Genomic DNA, 21,135 nt, shown 5'->3' on the forward strand with positions numbered 1-21,135 from the left:
GTGAGACCAGCACCAATTGTTGAAGATACTATCTTTTCTCTCTTGTGTATGTATATTTTTGGCATCTTTGTCAAAAATCAAGTATCCATAGGTGTGTGGCCTTATGTCTGGGTCTTCAGTTTGATTCCACTAATCAACATGTCTGACTTTATGACAATATCATGCTATTTTTATTATGATAGCACTATAATACAACTTGAAATCTGGGGTGGTGATACCTCCAGCAGTTCTTTTATTGTTAAGGAATGTTTCAGCTATCCAGACTTTTTTGTGTTTCCATATGAAACAAAAAACAGTCCTTTCAAGTTTTGTGGAGAATTGTGTTGGAATTTTGATGGAAATTGCATTGAATCTGTAGATGGCTTTTGGTAGGATGGCGATTTTCACTATATTAATTCTACCAGTCCATGAGCTGATATGTAGGCATCTAAAGTTAGGATGACTGAGATAATTCAGAGAGTTGATATCTGGTTTGTCTTTGTTGGGTGCGTGTTCCATTCCTTGGTTTCTGATGCCCTGTCTTGATCTTAGGAAAGTATAGTGGCTGTGGGTTGCCTAGTAGAGAGTGCATCTGCAGCTTTGTGGGTGGCAGAGAGGAAGAGAGGTTGACTAGGAAAAAAGACTGAGAGCAGCTTCAGGAAAGAACGAAGGGGATCCTTTCTACACAAGAGGTGGGGGTCCCAGGGAGTTGGAAGTGTGTTGGTAAGAGGGGATCCTGCAAGTAGGTTTAAAGAAAAATCTGCAGAGACAGGGGTGAAAGGGAGATCCTGTATCTGAACCAAGAGTTGGAGTCTCCAGTAAATGAAGGTGAGGTGGGACGAAGCGCACCTGTAAGCTACAGAGCTGAGGGTGATAGTGGAGAGCTTATAGTAGAGGATGATAATAAGATTCACCCCTCTGAGTCCCTGCCAGGTGTGGTCACTGGGGGTCCCAAGTAGAGAGTGCTTCTGGGTTCAGCAGCTGACACAAATGAATGGGGATGGGTTAGAAGAGAGAGCGGCCTGAGAGGGTCCACAGGCAGGGAGAAATCTGGGTCCTTAGGAAGGTTCAGCAGAGTCCCCTGGGATTACATTTGGGGTAGAAAGGGAGTTCTACAAGAGATCAGGGCAAGAGACTGGAGAGATTGTAATGGAGGAGAGAGAGGAAGGAGAGTGGAAAGTGCCTACCCGAGACCCAGCTCCGTGTGGCCACTCTATTTCTATGTTTAAAATATCCACATAGTCAAATAGCATTTCTATTACTAAATGAATTAGTACTTGAAAAAAAGAGAAGAAAGTGCAGGCGTATAAATGAAAATTTGGGGAATATAGATCAAATAGACATTGGCTTCTGAGCAGAGCAGTGCCCTTGGCTTCTCACCAAGTGATCTCATGCTGGGACGTGATCACCACCTCAGCCTGCAGTTAGTCCTGTCTGAGCACACGACCAGGGTGCCTTGGTTTAACTTAGTTACTCTCAGCTGGCTGTAGAAATGGTTTCCAGTTAAGTTTCCTACACACGGGTTTTAGTGGACGTTCCAGGGCTGGCCTGCAGATCCGAGCACAAACATATCCCCACAGCATCCACATGGGAGCATGTAGGCCAGAACAGAAACCCCCACAGTCAGGAAATACACAGGTCTGGATTGGGGGACAGTTTTGCAGGGTCTAGAAGGAACAGGAGACGAAGTTACTAATCTGTAATAAGAGAAGCCTGCTTAATTCTTCTTGTCGGAAGAGTGGGTAGCAGAGAGGACGGGGAAGGAACTGAGGAGAGGCGGGCTGTCCGAAGCCTAGCAGAGGGGACAGGGAAGGAACTCAGGAGAGGCAGGCTGTCCAAAGCCTGACTTCCAGCCCTCTGCCACTTCCCCGGCAGCACCGCAGTGAACACATGAAGACTCACATAGTAGGGGACCGCACGCTCCATTATTCCTTCTCAGCAAGTTACTTGATACATTCACAGTACTAAAAGCTGGGGGACTCTGAACGTTCTAAAGTACACAGTACTTCCTCCTCTGTCTCTGAGTCCCGCGTGTCTGAAACCAGTGCATCCTACTTGATGCCTGCGGCTTCCGTCTAGATTGTGTTTTCACAGGGCGGTCTTTTTTTGGGTACCAGTTCCCAGCCAAAAGTCAGAAGAAAGTGAACTCAGAGTGCAAGAGGGCTACCATTATTCTTTGAAGCAGTATAATTTAGTGTTCGAGAATTAATCTGACTCATTTTATTTATTTCTTTTGGGGCTTTTTGAGACAGAATTTCTCTGTGTAACTCTGACAATCCTGGAACTCGCCCTGTAGACCAGGCTGGCCTCGAACTCAGAGATCCACCTGCCTCTGCCTCCTGAGTGCTGGGATTTAAGCCACTACATCTGGTTCTGTTCTGTCTAATTTTAAATCCTAGCACTACTGTATATATACTGTGAGTGACTTGCACATGCAATTAGGTTACTCTGTGCTGGCTTCCTCATCTTCATACTGGGTTTCCTGGAGCTATTTAAGTGAATTAAGTCAGTAGTTCTCAGCCTTTCTAATGCTACAACCCTGTAATACAGTTCCTCAAGTTGTGCTGACTCCCAACCATAAAATTATTTCATTGCTATTTCGTAACTGTAATTTTGCTAGTTGTGAATTGTAATGTAAATATTTTTGGAGACAGAGGTTTGCCAAAGGGGTCACGCCCAACAGGTCGAGAACCACAGGATTAATAAGACATAATACACAAATTCCTTAACTTAGACATCATATCCATTTGGTTAATGTTAGATGTTGTGTGTATACATGCATATGTGGGCATGCTGATGTGTGAGAAGGTACACTTGTGCTTAGGTGCCTGTAAACAACCTCAAGTGCCATTCCTTAGGCATATCTACCTGTTTTGTTTGTTTGCTTGTTTTTGAGAAGGATTTTTATTGGCCAGGAATTCACCAGTAGGCTAGCTGGCCAGTGAGCCCTATGGATTTGCCTGTCTCCACTTCCTCAGTGCTGGTGTTACAAGCATGCACCATTATGCCTGGCTTTTTATGGGGATTTTGAAGATCTCAGTTCTCCCTGCTCTTAAGGCAAGCAAGCACTTTTCCATCTCCCCAACCAGCCACTTTTATTGTTAGATAAATTGGATGATGTAATTAAATGATGACATCTGCCTTTCATTAGTTTGTGCCTCCTGCCCACACCCAATTTCCACCAGCTATATGCACTGGGGATACAGAAAGGATACAGAAAGGACAAAAGCCATCTCTGATCTTGGAGACCTTGAAGTCCATTGTGGGGAATGGCAACCATAGGCATGAGAAAGACTGAAACAGCATGGATGCCGAATGCTGAAAACCACAGGCTCAGTACAAACCAGGGCCTGAGTTAGGGCTACATGGTTCCTATTGCAGGACCTGAAGCTTGGGTAACTTAGAAGGTTTACTTAAAGAGGATCTGAAGAGGAAGATCCATTAGGTGATGGACTTGAGAAATGTACGTGAAATAAGGCATCTTAAAATTAAAGCTACACCAAGTTCACAGCAAATCGGCACTCTGGTGAGGAGGGCAGAAGCTGGGCTTGGTGTCATTGTGTGCGGAGGCCCAGAGTGAAGGCCACTGTAACCACGCCAGGGACTTGGGTATATAAATTTCCTAAAGGTAATAGAGATCCCTTAGAGGATTTTTGTAGGAGCATTGCTAGGACCAAGGGAATGAACCAAAATAAACTACAATTCAAAAAGGAATGCAGTATTAACAGAAGTTACAGGCTTTCATGGTGTGACCTTGTTTTTAAAGTTACTCATTGAGTTAGATAGAAGGGTTGGGTTAAGCCAAGGCTCATTGACCTCTCCTCAGAGTTGTGTGGAGGAGGGTAAGAAATCACATTTTTTCCAGTGTTCTTTCTCTTGGTTCCATGAACCCCTCTGACCCTCTCTGCTCTGGTTCAACAATGAAATCAATGGCGTCATCCGATCTTAAAGGAGAAAAAAAAGGGGTCCCATTTCTTTTCTCAGAGGAAATTGATTTGGGTATTCTTCAGTCAATGCCAAACAGCACTGCACTTCCCAGACAGATTAGGCTCTAGCCCTGTCCACAGTAAATGAAGAGCCTGGGGACACACGAGCTCTTCCCTAAAACCAGCCCTAACCACAAACAAGCTGTCCCTCCCATGTGCACCACACCGGGGAAGATAAGGGTTCTGCCTCACCTACATCAGGCAAGGTGCTGGGAGTAAAAGTTTTCCATCTTACACCCCAAGGACATGTGTAAACAGAAGCTCAGGAGCTTCCTGGGGGGCTGACTACAGAGAAGAGCTAATCAGAAGCCTTTCATCTCTGACCCTTTACCTCTCAGTCTATTCTGGGGCATGGAGGTGACAGGGCTGTTGTCCTTTGCACCCAAAGAAGTGACAGGCAGCTTGTTGATCAATAGTGCCTGTTGCTAATGTCTTCAGAATAGAAAAGAGGAGCCAGGAAATGAGGCAGAATCAATAGTCATGTCTGTAGAAGAGGCTGTCACTACATCAATTTCACCTTTGTGTTTTCTATGGTTTCAGTGATACCCACACTGAGGTACTGAGGTGCTGAGGCCCACTGAGTCGTCACATGCTCTCTGCTGGTCACCAGGTAGAATCACTTGATTTACTCCCAAGCACCCCTAGTTGGACAATAACCTGAGGTAGGAGACATAAAAGGGAGAATTTAGACAACAGACCTGAAGCTTTAGGAATGAACAGCTCAGTAGATAAATGGGGAAGTTTGGGTGAAATCAACAAAGCAGTTCAGAGAACAAACCGCTTGATTTATGGGGAAGATTGGTCCTTTGATGTTCAGCTTGTCTAATCAATGATCCTGTTTTTCCTTTTGGACAAGGATTGGGGAAAAAGATGAGTAAAGGATTAAGATTAGTAACTTAGCGATGCCTGAAATAATTTTATAGGTGAGAGGAGACTGCCCTTTACATTGGCCCAAAGAGTTCAGTCCAACTAAGACATTAATTCAGAGTGTTTCTGCCAGGATCAGACCACTCCTATTTTACTTCTCACATTGAATATACAGTCAGTGGTCCCTTGTTAGTTTAAAATAGAAAATGAATAAAACTTAACTTCCTCACAGGAGGATTTTGAGGTATACAAAACAATGTCTTTAAGAAACAATACCAAACCTCGCCCCGTGAGTGTTTAAAACTGCATCAGCACATGGGCTGCATCAGAACGATGACAGGGTTTCATCTCTTCCATCTCTGTCCACTGTGCAAAATAAAATTTTAAAGGGAAATGTACTTAAAACTGTTTTTAAGTAACATTTTCTTAATTCCTTAAGAACTTCTTACAGTATATTTTGATCACATTTGCTCCCCAACTCCTCCCAGACCCAGTCCTACTTGTTTCCAACTTCATGTTAGGTTCCCCCACCCCCACCCCCAACCCCCGCCGAATAACCTAGTGAATCCAAACTGTGCTGTTCATATTCTCATGAGCATGGCACCATTCACTGAAGTGTGGTCAGTCTATGAGAGGCCATGCCTTAAAAACAACAACAACTAATGACACCTTTCAGTTCTCAGAAGCTCCTCAGTTAGAGATTGAGATGCATGATTCCTTCCCTCCATCATGCTAGATTGCATGATCTTGTGCAAGTATTGCGTAGCAACCACAGCTGCTGTGAGTTCTGAAGAAAGACATTGCTTTGCTCTGGTCCTTCCCAACCTCTGGTTCTTAAAACCTTTCTGCCTACTATGGCCCCTGAGCTGTGGGGATGGGGGCAATATATAGTACTCAACATTTATGGTTGAGCACTCCACTAACACTTATTTTCTGCACTTTACCAATTGTAAATTTCTGTATTAGCTACCATCTATTACATGATAAAACTCTACTTATGAGGTCTAAGAACAGTACTAATCCATAGAAATAGAGATAAAACTTTAGAGGGAAGTTTGATACTACAGCCACTTATCATAATAACAGTAACAGACTTACCCATGGGGTCCATAAGCACTTTCAACCATGGGTTCTTGGTCAGATTTATAGTAGTAGGTATTCCTTTCCTCCTGTGGACTTGGTCTTAAATACAATCTGAGAGTGGTTGGTTACCCCACCCCATAACACTGTACCACTATTACACCCATGGACATACTTAACAGATGAGTCATTACTGTAGTTCACATGGTTCACAAATAGGTAAAACTAGATTATCCCTACCACCACTAGCAGCCTACAGAGCACCTTCTGGTACTATGACAGCCAGGCAGCAGGGAGGAAGTTTCCTGATCAATAACAATTTGATTTCTCCATGTTCTGTGACCAAAGTGTATGTTGTCTTTAGCAATAGTATCTCACTATCAAGTTCTCATGGGCAACCAAAGAGCACTGGCAATAGTTTATTTTGTTTTAGAGGTCCCCAGGATATCCATGAGCAACAACTCAAGTGGAAGCATCTCTCACCTTCTTATTTGTTACCTGGTTGCTTCTGGAAGAAACATTATTCCCTGTGTATAATAACTATAGATATACTTTTTAATGTGATATACATATATATGTCTATTTCTCAATATTGCTTTTTCCAATGTTCTTGGTGTTAGCTATCCCTGTCTTTACCTCTCCTCTGTCCTCCCCTCCCACTCCTCTTCTCACCCAAACCTCCCTTCCTATTGTTCCCCTTCTCCCTTTCATATCACCTTTGTTCTGCTACTCTCCTGCTTCCTCCCCACCAATGGTCCCTTTTAGTTTCCTGGATTTTCTAGGTACTCCAAGTTAAACATAAATCTGAAGATTAGACACTAGGATCCACATGTGAAACATGCATGTTTGTCTTTCTGGGTCTGGGCTACCTAACTCAATATAATGCTTTCCAATTCCATTAATTTACCTGCAAAGTTCATAATTCTATTTTTCTTTACAGCTGAATAAAATTTTATTGTGTATGTGTGTCGTGTTTTCATTATAGATGGTGACAGCTAAGTTGTTGCCCTGTCCTAGATATTGTGAAACAGGAGTTATGACTTGGATGAGAATGTGTCTCTGAAGTGGGAAATACAGAGTCCTTTGAGCAGGACTGATGTAACTGTTCATATGCTAGGTCCATTTCTAGGGTGCTCTTGGGACCACTGTTCTGATTTTCAGAGTTTGCTCTCCCACCATGAATGATGCTGCTGAGAAGGTGTCCCTGCTCTGCAGCCTTGCTGCTTCTCCACAACACCTAGAAAACTCAGGTTCATGGATAGAAAGGGACTGGGTGAAGTTTAGTAGTAGAGCACTTGCCCATCATGCTCCAGGTCCTAAGCTCCATCCACAGCACCACAAAAAGAGAAAATAAAAGAAACAACATGGCAAAGAACAGTGTTAGAGAGGGGGGAATGGGGAGCTGGTGTTTAATGGTACAGAACTCTCTTTTTGCCATATGAAAAGTTTCTGGCAGCATATGCTGCAGACAATATGAATTGTTTACTGCCACTGAATGGCTAAACACAGCCAGCACAGTACATGTTAAAGCATGCATACCTTCCTATAAAAATCACATAAATAACTGCTAGATATGAAACAGACCAGTGAAGGGTGAAAGATGACTCTGAATTTTGGATTTGCATAAATGCAGGATGGTGGAATCAAGAGGTAGCTTGCAGGCTATGACAAGAGAATGGGACAGAGACAGAGGTGGCTCTTGGGACACTTAGATTTAATGTGCCTAAGAACATTCCAACCAAATGACTAGCAGGCTTCAGGGGTCCTGGAGTGAGGAGCATACTCTAGAGGAACCTTGATCAGAGGCCAGGCTAAAGGGATGTGGGATGCAGTCAGAGTCACAACAACAGCACTTAGCTCGCCTATTCATAGCTTGCCTAGGCTAGGGGAAGCAAAGGCTGTCTGTGCTGTAACCTTGGGGAATGTAGCTCTAAACTGCTCTGATGGAGAGTATACACAGAAAAAATCTACTTGTACTGGGCACTGCTTCCCAGTGCTTTCTCTGTGAATGATTATATAGCTAAATCTTCAGCCTAAGTTTCATGGAGTGGATGTCCAGACTGCACATCCCCCATCACTCACTCCAGCCTCCCCTTCACTTAAGCACCTCAGAGCCAGAGGGGTGTGGCCATGCAGTCATCCTGGGAAACCCTGATAAAATGGGCAGTTGGTGCCTCACCCCTTCTTTGGGCTCACAGTGACTTCCAGATGCCTTATCTAGACCCTGGAATCAGCAATGCAGGCCTGACTCACCCCACATTCACCAGTGGAGGCCACAATGTGAGGAAATAAGCAATACACAATTGGGGAGGTCTTTTGTGTGGCAACTGAGCTTCACTTTTCCTAAATAGCAGCTTCGCTGTAGCAACATGATGTGCAAGGTCACATCTATTTTCAGCTGTCTAGTGTAAACCCTTTAATATTAAGCTCAGTGCTGAGAGATGTTTCTTTCACTGTTTTCTTTCAGTGTGTGTGTGTGTGTGTGTGTGTGTGTGTGTGTGTGTGTGTGTGTGTTTGCAGGAGCATACAGTGGGATGCATGTGTGCATATGGAAGGATAATTTGGGTGTCGTCCTTTGAGCTGCCATTCCCCTCCTCTGAGACGGTCTCACACCGGTCGGAGCTCATCACTTAGGCTAGACTAGCTGGCCGAGCCCCAAGCATCCTCCCATGCCTGCCTCCCCACTTCAGGGATGAGAATTGTACATCATCATACCGAGTATTTCCAAAGCACTTTATTGACTGAGCAATCCCTCCAGCCCTGGCTTTTTCTTTTATTTCACATTATGAATTCTTTTACAAAATAAATAAAGCTTGAAACCTTTTGAGAATTTTGAAAAACTATCTCCCCTCCTTCATATTGCAAAACTTTCATTTTAAATTGAAATTGTTGCAAAGGATACAATTGCCAGTGTATTGGAAAAATTTATATATTGAAATGGATAAATAAAATTCATCTCATTTTTAAATACACCATGTAGAATCTAAACCCTGCACTTGCTATCTCTTAAAACAATGGAACCAGCTAGCAAATAAGATCAGAAACTTCTAACAAGCCATTGTCTCCACAAACACTGCGCTCTGGTGCTGGGGTGCTCTCCATGGCAGAGCATGTGCCTAGTACGCATGTGCAAGAGTTTTGGCTCAATCTGAAAAAGCGAGGTAGAGACATAAAGATAGACAGAGACAGAAAGAGATTGATTCTCTGCTCTTTTCAGATTTTATCATAAAATAAATAATTTAAATTTACATGTCCCTGGAAAATCTATATAAATCAAAATTTAATTTTTATAGGGCTGAGGACTGAAACCAGAGCCATTAGCAGGTAAGCACTGTGTAACTGAGTCACTTCCCAGCCCCAAACATGGCATTTTAAATATCCTCATGACCAAAATGGCTTTAAATATTAAAAAATATATTTTGGATGGAATAATCAGTGTTAAATTTGGCTAGCAGATAATTTAGCAAAACAATACATTCGCCAATTTTTTAAAATTATAATTGTTAAGTATGATGATAGATTTTGTTGGAACCATATTAATACATGAGGTTTAGAGGTAGAAATATTAATTTAGTTTAAAAACAGACACTATTTCAAAAGGATTTTTTTTTTTTAATGCTAGGAGACTTCCCCGCCTCAAAGCCACATGTGACAATGAACGACCTTCCCAGGTCACTTCGGCTGGGATTCTGAGAAAGCAGAGGTGGGAAGGATGTTGAATACATGTAAGTTAATTGGTGCAATCTACAGGGTGATAGCCTATGTGCAAAGAGACTGCAGAAAACTGGCACCCAGGAAGGTCTTCACACCTCAGGGGGAATATATACTCTGCTGTAAAGAATTCACTGTAGGAAGTCAAGTGAAATGTCTAGAAACACACAAAATCTCAGAAGGCATTTTCTGCTGTGGGATAATGCTTTTGTACACTGGTTTAATAAAACACTGATTGGCCAGTAGCCAGGCAGGAAGTATAGGCAGGATAAACAGACAAGGGGAATTCTGGGAAGAGGAAGGCTGAGTCAGGAGATGCCAGCAAGCTGTCCAGGGAGCAGCATGTAATGGCACACAGGTAAAGCCACAGAACATGTGGTGACATATAGATTAACAGAAATAGATTGGGTTTAAATGTAAGAGCTAGTCACTGGTAGGCCTGAGCTAATGGCCGAGCAGTTTTAATTAATATAAGCCTCTGTGTCTTTACTTGGATCTGAGTGGCTGCAGACCAGGCAGGACACAGAAAAACTCTCAGTTACAATTCTCTATGATGTTTGAGTGTAGACTCAAACCACTGCAACTAGAAGACAATTCACTGAGCTACTGAACTATTAGCAGATGAAATTCTGCAAACACCTCAATAATGCTGTTTTCTTATTCAGTTAACTGGCATTCAGCATTTGTCCTGTTAACTACTGGCAAGCTTATGTTGAACCAAGACGAACACAAGGGACTGTCAGCAAAACATGTATGGTGGGATAAGGAAATAATGAAGAATAAGGGACCCAAAGTGTAGACAATGGTTCCTAGAATTCAGCCTGAGGCCCCTGAAGAGATGAAAGAAATCAAACCAGGAGGGCTAGTAGTGAGACTGGGATACAGGGAGGGGGGCTCCGTGTTCCTGGAGCTTACTTGAAATATGGTAAATTACAGCTCTTAAAAACACCCTCAAATACAAAGTACATTTATTAGTGTGTGTTTTATACCACATGCTGAGCACACTTGGTGGACTGCCAAGATGAGACATGTGATTGCAGTGACCTGAAGTTCAAGAGTTAATGAACAAGACAGGTCTGCAGAAGAGGAAAAGAGATTTTATTTTGGTTCTTATGCCAGGCCCATACCTGGACACACCTAACTTCACAGAATCAGACAGCCAGTGAAACAGGGGAGTTCACCTACCTCAAACTTCTTGTTCTGCAAAAAAGCCAGATGGTGTCTCCCAGCACTGACAATCAGGCTCAGCTGACACAAGGGGACTTCTTGTAGTATGTACTACACATTCTTCCACCCAGAAGACTAGGTCACAGAGAAACTTGGGACCCTCATGAGACCCAGCACCTGGGAATGGAAGGCTGTCTGTCCTCAGGTACAGAACTGTCTGAGGACCAATTGCTCTTGCACCTAATTCAGTTCCTAGTGCCCACATGATGATCACAATTGCCTATAACTCCATTTTCAGGAGATCCGACACCACTTCTGGCCTCCATGGGCACCAGGCATGCACATGGTACATGAACATATATGTTGTCAAAACACCAAGATATATAAAAATAAGATAAATATATATATCTAACTGTGGTGGGTATGTAAAACAAAACAGTGAAGCCACTGTGCAAAACAATATGGCAATTTCTCAAAAGATTGTGTGATTCAGCAATTCTACCTCTGAGTAAATATCCAAAAGTAAAGGTTTAGATACCATAACCCAAGTTCACAATTCATAACAAAAAGAGAAGCAGCCTGTGAGTCCATCAGCAATCCATCCAGAATGTGTGCATAGTATGGGGTGCATGTGCAGGGACATATTCAGCCTGACAAGGAAGGCAAGTCTGACATAAGCTGCAGACAACACGCATGAACCTGAAGATGCCATGTAAAGTGAAATAAGACAGTCACAGAAAGACAAGCTGCAGATCCCACTTCCAAGACATTCATGGTTTCCGGGCCAAAGGCAGAGAGGAAACGGACATCGTTTAGGAGGTGTAGAATTTCCACTGTTTTCAGGGAAAAGACATCAGTGTTAACAGTAGAATGGTGGGCTCCAGTGGCCAAGGCAGAAAGGTAGATGGGCAGGTAGGGATAGGTTCATTTGTGGACATAACACTGTAGTTACATAGGAGAGATTCTCAGGTGAACACCCTAGAGCAGACTAACTACAGGTAAAAATAATCCTTGCATTTTACAGAGAAATCTAGAACAAAGGATTTTGAATGCATTTGCCAAAAAGAAATGATAAATGTTTGAGGAGATGGCTTTGAGTGAATTGATTTAAATGTCACATTGTCTATGATGACATTGAAATACCACACATTTCTCTATTACTATGTGTATATTTTATGTTTTATGTACCAGTTGAAACAGTTTTAATTAAATAATTTCGAAGCTAATATTAAAAAAAAAATGAGCTGGCTATTTGGCTCAGTAAGTAAAGGTGCTAGCTACAAGCCTGACAACCTGAGTTTCTGGGATCCACATGGTGGAAACAGAGAAGCAACTCCTCCAAGTTCTCCTCTGATCACTCTAAATGCAACTAAAGAAAATTTCGAAAAAGACCATGAAGCTGGGCAGTGGTGGCGCACACCTTTGATCCCAGCACTCAGAAGGCAGAGGTAGGTGGATTTCTGTGACTTTGAGGCCAGGCTGGTCTACAGAGTGAGTTCCAGGACATCAAGGGCTACACAGAGAAACCCTGTCTCGAACAACCAAAAGAACAAACAAACAAACAAAAATGTGGAAAATTCTAGAGATTAGTTACACTACAATTTGAATTCAATTTACATACTAAGTTCTATGCTTAAAAATGATTAAGGTGGTAAGTTGTGCTACATGTATTTTTACAAAATTTTATTCTTTAGGTTTTTTTTTAATTGCTAAACTAGTTAAGATTTATTTTTACTTTTAAAATTTTTTTACATTTTATTTTCTGTGTAAGTTTTGCCTGTATGTATATCTATGCACCGCATGTATGTGGGTATATATGGAAGGGGATTCCAGGTCATTGCCAGTCTGTGCACCATATGTATGTCGGGAGTGAAGGGGGATTCTAGGTCATTGCCAGCCTGTGCATCACATGTATGTGGGGGTGAAGGGGGATTCTAGGTCATTGCCAGCCTGTACACCACATGTATGTGGGGGTGGAGGAGGATTCTAGATAATGGCTAGCTCTGCTAGCAACAGCAAATCCTGCTTTAAAAACAAACAAACAAAAAATGCTGCACATCACCCAGTAACAGCCAAGAGTGGGTCTCCTGCAGTTTCCAGATCTATCCCAATGCCAATACTGGGGCAAGAATGAGTCTGGCAGAAAGGAGGAGGATGTTTTATTTGAAGACAGAAATAGTTAAGGGGCTGAAAAAGCAAGTGCTCAAGAACACTCTTCTGTAATCTAATATACAATGCAGCAACATCATACTTTGCTAGAAGTTCAACAGAACCCCACTCCTGCCTATCCTGGAAGAGCTTTGACCCCACTGGCCATCAACCATGTTTCACATGAGTATCTTTTTCTATGGGCACCTCTCAAAAAATGAATGAAAAACAGCTCAACTCAAGTTGAAATTGAATCCCTATCATGGGATTGGTGATTAGGGCACCACAACCATGAAAGGATTGACTTCATTTGTGCATCAAAGGGGCTAATGGATTATACTGAGTTGGGTCTGCTTCAGAAAACAGTTGGCTAGACAGTTTGTGTGTCTTGCCACATGATGCACCTCCATAGGACTGCCAGCAAGACGGCCATAAACCAAATACAGATCCTTAATCTTGGACCAAAACCTGAGGCATGATTAACTTCTTTCCTTTACAGTTTCCCCAAGCCGTGGTTTTCTGATACTACTGTAAGAAAATGAATTAAGCTGCCTGTGGTGCCCATGAGCTGTAAGAGGGGATTTTAATTGTTTTGTTTAGTGCCATACCTACATGGAAAACAAAACTGGCAGATGTGGAGTTCTCATCCCTCATCAAAGAAGTTTTGTTTTGCAGCAGATGGAGACTATTACAGAAAGAAACAACTGGTCAAAATGCAGAGATTAATTGACCATAGGGTGCTCAATACTGATTGAAAAATCAGCAACACAACCCCTCCAGTAAAGGCTTAAGGAACACATTGGGAGAGGGCGTGGAAAGATTATCAGTGCTCACCCGTCATCAGAGAAGCTGCTTCTTGCAGTAGATGCCAGTTGACACAAAAGTCCACAACTGGTTAACACTCAAAGAATAAGAGGATGCTTAGCCCAAAATGGGTATTTGTATGGCACCTCTCCCTTATTTTCCAGGGCAAGGCACAGGCACATGGAAACTCATAGAGCCTGTGGCAGCACACACAAAGCCTGTGTAAGCTCAAGGCAGACAAAATCCCAGGATGGAGGAGGAGAGGCAGGCACCCTTAGCTGAGAAGCTATTGGCATTTGATTGCCTCTGAGAGAGGAAAAGCCAGTGTTCTTCAGTGGAGTGATACCTGGCATATCAACCACACTGCTGGGCAAGTCCCATGCCCAGGAGTTGTAGACCAACAGAAATTGGACTTAGTTGGGGTTTTGTTGTTGTTGTTGTTGTTTCCTTTTTGTCTGTTTTATTTTATTTTTTAGAGATAGAGATAAAGATAGGTAGGTAAGTAGATGGTAGGTAGGTAGATAGGTAGGTAGATAGATAGATAGATAGATAGATAGATAGATAGATAGATAGATAGATAGAGATAGATAGAGATAGACAGACAGACAATATGAAGTTTGGGTAGGGAAGTAGGGGAGAATCTGGGAGGAAGGAAGGGATATGAAAACAATGTATTACATGGCACTCCAGCCAGGGAAGCAGAACAAAGCCTTGCTTAGTCATTATCAGAGAAGCTTCCTCGTATAACAGATGGGAACAAATACAGAGACCACAGCCAGACATTATGCTGAGAATGAGAGACCCTGGAATACTCAACCCTAAATGAAATGTCTCCATCAAATCCCTTCCCTTATGGCTCCTGCTGAAGAGGAGGTGGAAAGAACGTAAGAGCCAGAGGGGATGGAAGACACCAGGCAGATGAGGCCCTCTAAATCAACAGGATCCTGCACTTAGAATTCATAGAGACTGAGGCAGCCTGTAGGGCCTCACAGGTCTGCACCAAATGAAGTCCCAGAGCTGAATGGAGAAGTGGACACCTGCCCCATCCCTAACCCAGATGCTATCTCCAACTGATAACTACTTGAAAAAGAAAATTTCATTTTCTCCAAGAGAGTCTCACTGAAGAAACAAACTACTCTTAAGGGTAGGCTATGTGCCCAGCAGTAGATGGCCAACAGAAAGGAAACTCAATGGCATCTTTTGAGGTTCCTTGTCTTATAATTTCATATTGTTTTTTTTTAAAGTATCTTTCTAGTTTTTAATTTCAATTTTATTTTCTATCTATCTATCTATCTATCTATCTATCTATCTATCTATCTATCTACCTACCTACCTACCTATGTTACAGGTCCCTTGTGTATATATTATTGGTTCCCATTTTGTGTCTTTATGGGATTCCTGAGTATGCGAATGAGTAGGTCTCTGCATCTGTATCTGTTTCTTGTGCCTTTTCTCCGGCACTTCCCTTCTGCTTGTTTGTATTGTCCTATTTTGATGTGTTAGTTTTTGTTTTTCTTATTGTATTTTATTTCATTATTATTCCTTAGATGCCTGTTTGTTTTCTAATGAGAAACAGAAAGAGAGTGAATGTGGATGGGAGGGAGGTAGAGAGGAACTGGGAGGAACAGAAGCAGGAGAAACCATAATCAGGATGTATGAGAAAAAAATTCTACTTTTAATAAAAGGAAAAATATATTCTCAAAGATTAAATGAAAATATTTTAAAGTGACCACAGTAAAGTTTCAATGGGGCCAGTGGAGCAAGTACCCTTCCAGGACCATCAGACATGGACTTCAAGTAAGGTCATAGCTAGATGTGGCAACACTGTAAATTAGATTTAAAAAGAAGCCACCTGCCAAAGCAAACATTATGGATGGAAGTGGAAGAAAGAACTAGAGACGACAGAGCCCGGAGTGAGCAAGCTGACCTCTCATTGCTTCACTAACTGCTCTGTGGCCTTCATGAATTTCACTCAGAGTTATTGCCCTGAAACTAACAAAATCACTGGCTGCTCAACAAAAGAAATACTGTCTGTCATTTTCCATTAGGTCACGGAGACCTTAAATTACTATAGGTGAGTTTCACGCCCTCTGGAGCTAGGTGCCATTTTGTCAAACCAAATCCAGAAATTTTATGCAAAGTTTCCATTAAGCTTTAGAGCTGAGAATACTGCACCAAAAACAAAAACAGAAGCAAAACAAAGGTGCTTTGGGTCCAGCAAGCAAAGCTCTAGCCTCTAAGCTTCTTGCTCAGAGCAAGACACTTGTGCAGCTTTTCCAAAGAAGGTTAAAATACTTGTACATTTATTGTATCAAGCAGAGAAAACTGGATTATTTGAAACATATTTCCAAACTTCAAGATGAAAAATAAACATCATAACTATTTTCTTATGTTTTACTTATTAGTTTCCAAAAGCCCATAAAAAAAGCGCTGTATGTTGTATGTATGCACTCACATGAATGTGTGCAAAATCATGACTGTGTTTGAGTGTGTGAGCAGTGCACACAGCTTGAAGAGATTTTTTTAGTTCCTATTAGCTACTGTAGCCTCTTTCCACAATATTATCTAAGGGGAAATTTTGTTTGCTTATGAACAGTATTCACATGCATAGCATGAAGTCTCTCATCCAGTCTGCATTAATAAAATGTGGGCTGTGGGCTGAAATAAACCCTCTCTCTAAGTGCTTTTGGCACTGGTGTTTTGTCACAGCAACATAACTAAACAAGGAGAGGATGACTGCAAAACACCGCAAGCACCCCGTTACTGCCGTTTAAACGTGAATGAAACAGTAAGTTGTTTTCTTACATCTAAAAGGAGATTTGTCCAGAGGCCACCATCCTACCACCGAGGGCTCACTGTCACTGTCCCTGGTCTCTCCATCCATGCTTTGGGGGCTCCTGGGGGTGAAGAGTGTTATTACAGACTGTCTGTCAGCGTGTGACAGGGACTCTCTTGTCACTATGCTCTGTTTTGTATTGTACCACCCAGTTAACAAGTCCTAGCTGAGAGCTTATTTGCAAATATTGTAATGCCCTGTCCTCATCCTGAACAGCCCATGGTGGTCACTCTCAACGGCAGAGCCAGCACTAACCAGAGCAGACCATGTGGCAGGCACTCTCCTGTGCACTTGGCATTCATTGGTCTCTTCAGTCCTCACAGTGGAGTCTGGAACCAGTCCCTCTGATGCCCTCCATTGCATACGCCAGGCACTGCTTGAAAGTATGCGGAAGTGACTGTCGTCTACAGAACAAACAATTGTTGGAAACGGAGGAGTTTCAAGACAGAAGGGTGAGGTGAAGTCCAAACTGTAGGGAAAATTCAAGAAGGATGAAGTTTGAGGGGCCTACCTCCCTTCCCCTCTTCCCTCCCTTCTGCTCTTTCCGTCCTTTGGTGCTGAACCCAGAGGGCAAGTACTCTTTCTGGTACATACCATAAGAATTTCAGTCTCAGAGATAATAGGATTGAGTCCAAATTCTAATTTCAAAAATCCGAAGCCTTTGATTCATGAGCTTGAATTAGTTATGTTTTTCCATATTTCTGAAACAATGCCATAGCAGAGAGAAATATATGGAGAACAATATAAGAAAGGAGTTATTTTCACTCCCTTGTTTGTTCAATACTTTCATTTGCTCCAGTTATAAGTAAATCTTTGTGCTTAATATGTAATCTGGTATACAGTCTCCACTAACAGAACACACCACAGCTTAGCTGGGACCTGATAAACAAAAGAAGGAAGTTAAAGGAATGTCTTGGTGGTTAAGAGCGCTAGCTGCTCTTCCAGAGGACTTAGGTTCAAATCCTAACACCCACAAGGCAGCTCACAACCATCTGTGACTCCAGCCCCAGGGCCTCCAAGGGCACTAGGGACATGGTACACAGACATACACACAGACAAGACATCCAAGCACATAAAATAAATACATAATTTTTTAAAGAAATAATTCCAAATTAAAAATTCCAAAAAAAAGTTGATGGGATTTGAAGTTAAGAAACAAAGAATTACCACATGAAAGAGAGAGAACAACAGTTTGTGAACTTTAAAAAGTGTTCACTAAGGGATGGGATATTAGTTTGCAAAGGCATATTCAATTCCAGGTATTTAATACTCTACAAAATAAATACATATAAATACATATTGATTGATTGATTGATTGATTGATTTGTTGGGGGCAGGGCACAGACATGCCACAGCACATGTATGTGGATGTCAGAGGACAATTGGATGAATGGGTTCTCTCATTCCACCATGTGGGTCCTAGGGATTGATTTCAGGTCACCTGGCTTATCATCAAGTGATCTTACTGATCTTACACAGAGCCACCTCCCCAAGCCCCAAGACCATAGATTTTCATAAGATTGAAGTGATGATTTTCTAAGCTGTGTCCATTTTACCAGTATAGAAAAAGAAGGAAGCATTTTCTGTTCTGCATGCAAAAGAACCTTGCTAATTCTGAGCGGACAGCCCCTTATTCCCTGGAAGGAGAAGCTGGTCATTAAATCCTGTGAAGAGAGAGTTTAGAAGTTCATTCCAAGGGGGATGGGAAACTTGGTAAAAGGTGGGGGGGAGGCTGGATGCAATCTAGCATCTCTGTGGGTATTTAAATTGGCATCATTAACTTTGTTTTAAAATAATGTGCTCCCAAGAAGCCAAAGAGATTCAAAAGGAAAAAGAGACATGTTGAAGTCTACCTCTCGACATGTCCCCAGGCAGGCAGGCGGCCCTCCCCCGTGGCTGGCAGCTTTTAGGCCGCACATAAACAAGTGTCTCTGACAGATGCTAGCACACACATGAACAAAGCAGGGAAGTGGAGACCCCGGTTTATCTACAAAGCCTACGTGCTAGAGATAAAGTCGTTCTTGAGGGGTGACGAGCACCAGCCTGCCAGAGATGCCCCCTTCCTCCCTCTTCTGAGAGGATCTCCAAGCTGAGCCAGTGAAGGGGAGGCAGGTCACAGGCCCGGAGACATTCCCACTCTAGTCCCACAGCTGATACTACAGAAATGTGGCAGCGATGCTTCCTTCACCAAATCCAAACGTCTTCCCAGTAGGCACCTGCTAGCACACAAACTAGTCAGAGGTGCACAGGATGCCGCTGGCCCAGGCTGACGAAGGCAGGAAAGAACTCCATTCCCATGACCGAACACCTATCTACCTGTGTTCTCAAGAAACTGGGGATCTGGAGGTTGGGCCTTGGTAACCTGTCTACCTCAGCCAACACATGGCTCTTGAAAAGGGTTTAGCAAGTTTGCTGATTCAAAATAAGCCCAGGAAACTGAGAAGTGATTCTCGATGCCTCTGGGAGCAGAGTACATGGCTGGATTGTATTCATGTTCTAAGAGGCCTGGATCTTAACTTACATCAGGACCAGGTAATGCCTCTCCCCAGCAAACAGATCTGAGGTGGAGAACAGCACCTGACTTCCTCCCCAGCACCCCTCCTCACCCACTCTACCACACCCCTCCTCACCCACTCTACCACACCCCTTCTCACCCACTCTACCACACCCCTTCAGGAAGCTGCTGTTCAAGTCAAGCCCAAGTGGATTCATTTCACCGCTGTTTCTCCTCTCTCTTCTGTCTTATGGTGTTTTCTCCTGCTCTTTCCCACCCTTCTGCTTGTTTTTCTCTTTTGTCTACTCTATTTCTTCCCCTTTCAGCCCCTCTTAGGCTGACGAAACCATTCTGTACTGTATCAGGACTTGGTGACTGGACTTTCACCACCCTACCCCCAGCCCCACCTTTGCTGGACTTCCTGGGGAATCTGCTTCACAAAATCCTCCCTTCCCAGGAATGCCCTAGCCCTCTTCCTTACCATGTTCATCGTACTACATGAACCAAAGCAAAGACGCCTCCTCTCCTCCCAGGAAAGTCACAGCCCCATCCTCGATGTGTTTATGAATTTTTCCTTTTTCTTTCTCTCTCTTTTCATACTGTCTCACTCTAGCCTACACTCACACTCTCCTGCCTTAGTCTACCACGTGCTATGATTTTTAGGTGTGCACTACCACATGTGGCTCTGTTAGTTTACAATACAAATTGAGTAAAGGCTTTCTTTTAATCTTTTAATTTAAATCTTCCTTCCCCACCCCATAGAATAGTTATGTTTTATTGAAATAATGTGTTCTACATAGCAGTTTCACACATGCATATAATGGACTTTGATCTTGTGTACCTACTCTACCATGCTTTCTTCTCCTGCCCTGTGGTTTCCACACCCCCAGTTGCCCCCTATTTTCATTTTATGTCCCTTATTTACCACTTAAATTCCACATGAGAGAAAAATAACTGGAATACCTTCTTTGTGAGACTGACTTGTTTTTCTTAACTTGGTCATCTCCTGTTCCATTTATTTCCTGCATGATTTTGTTTTTTATGGCTGCACAAGTCTCTACCATATAGGCCCTGAACATTTTTTTTTATGTGTTGATGGGCAGTGGGCTGATGTCATAACTTAGCTGTTGTGACTAGTGCAATAAGAAACATGGGCATGCAGGTGTCCAGTGAAGTGGACTTTTGTTTTTGACTACAAGACAAGAAGTGACTGCTGGGTCATACGAAGAGGGTCGCCGGCTCTCAATATTCATTCTCTTGCCGGCACTTATGCAAGGCTAGCAGCTGATTTTCCTTACAGAATTGTCGTAAGAACTAAGTGAAACACTGTAACAGACAAATATCATGTATAATTATATTTACTCACCACCAAACACTTGTTTCCCTCTGCCCCTCCATGACCTTAGTTGTTCAGTGCTATGACATTCGAATATGAAGTGGTGACAAAAGCCTGTGAATACAGGATAAACTTTGCTAAGTGCAGATTTGTGACACCCTATTGTAAGCACTTTACAGATGGTAACTCAAAGCCTGGGTTCAATGAGGTGTGACCAACCTGAAGCTAACATTTCTAAAAGGCTGTGAATTCAGCAGGCTCCTCCTTGGCCTGTCTGTCCTTAATGGAGAAGTGAGGAGAAAGGATTAACTCCGTCAATGCCAATCCCCTTCGATAGAGAGCTAAGCATTTGGCCTGCCTGATTCCATGTTCTTCCCAGAGTGAATGTGGCTATACAATTTGTTGCTAACTGCCCCTCTTGATCCCCAAGAGCTTAGATTATACTCCATGGCATATTCCTATTCAATGCACATGAGCCCATTTCCCAAAAATAGTGCCAAATGTCCCAAAGAGCAGCGATTCTTTCCTAGCAAGGTTCTCTGTAAGCCAAATGGCTACCCATCACCCAGAAACTCCCAGAACTGGTCCATAAGTGTCCCATGAAGAAAGACTGCACAGATGTAGGGCATCTTCCCATTTATGAACTAAGATGCTTTTTGTGCCCCTTCTCCTGCCAAGATAGGGTGAAAAGGGAAACTATTTGGAGAAAAGAAAGTGTTGTGGAATT

The sequence above is a fragment of the Peromyscus leucopus genome, chromosome 2 (genome assembly GCF_004664715.2).
Source record: "Peromyscus leucopus breed LL Stock chromosome 2, UCI_PerLeu_2.1, whole genome shotgun sequence".
In the NCBI taxonomy this organism is placed as follows: Eukaryota; Metazoa; Chordata; class Mammalia; order Rodentia; family Cricetidae; genus Peromyscus; species Peromyscus leucopus.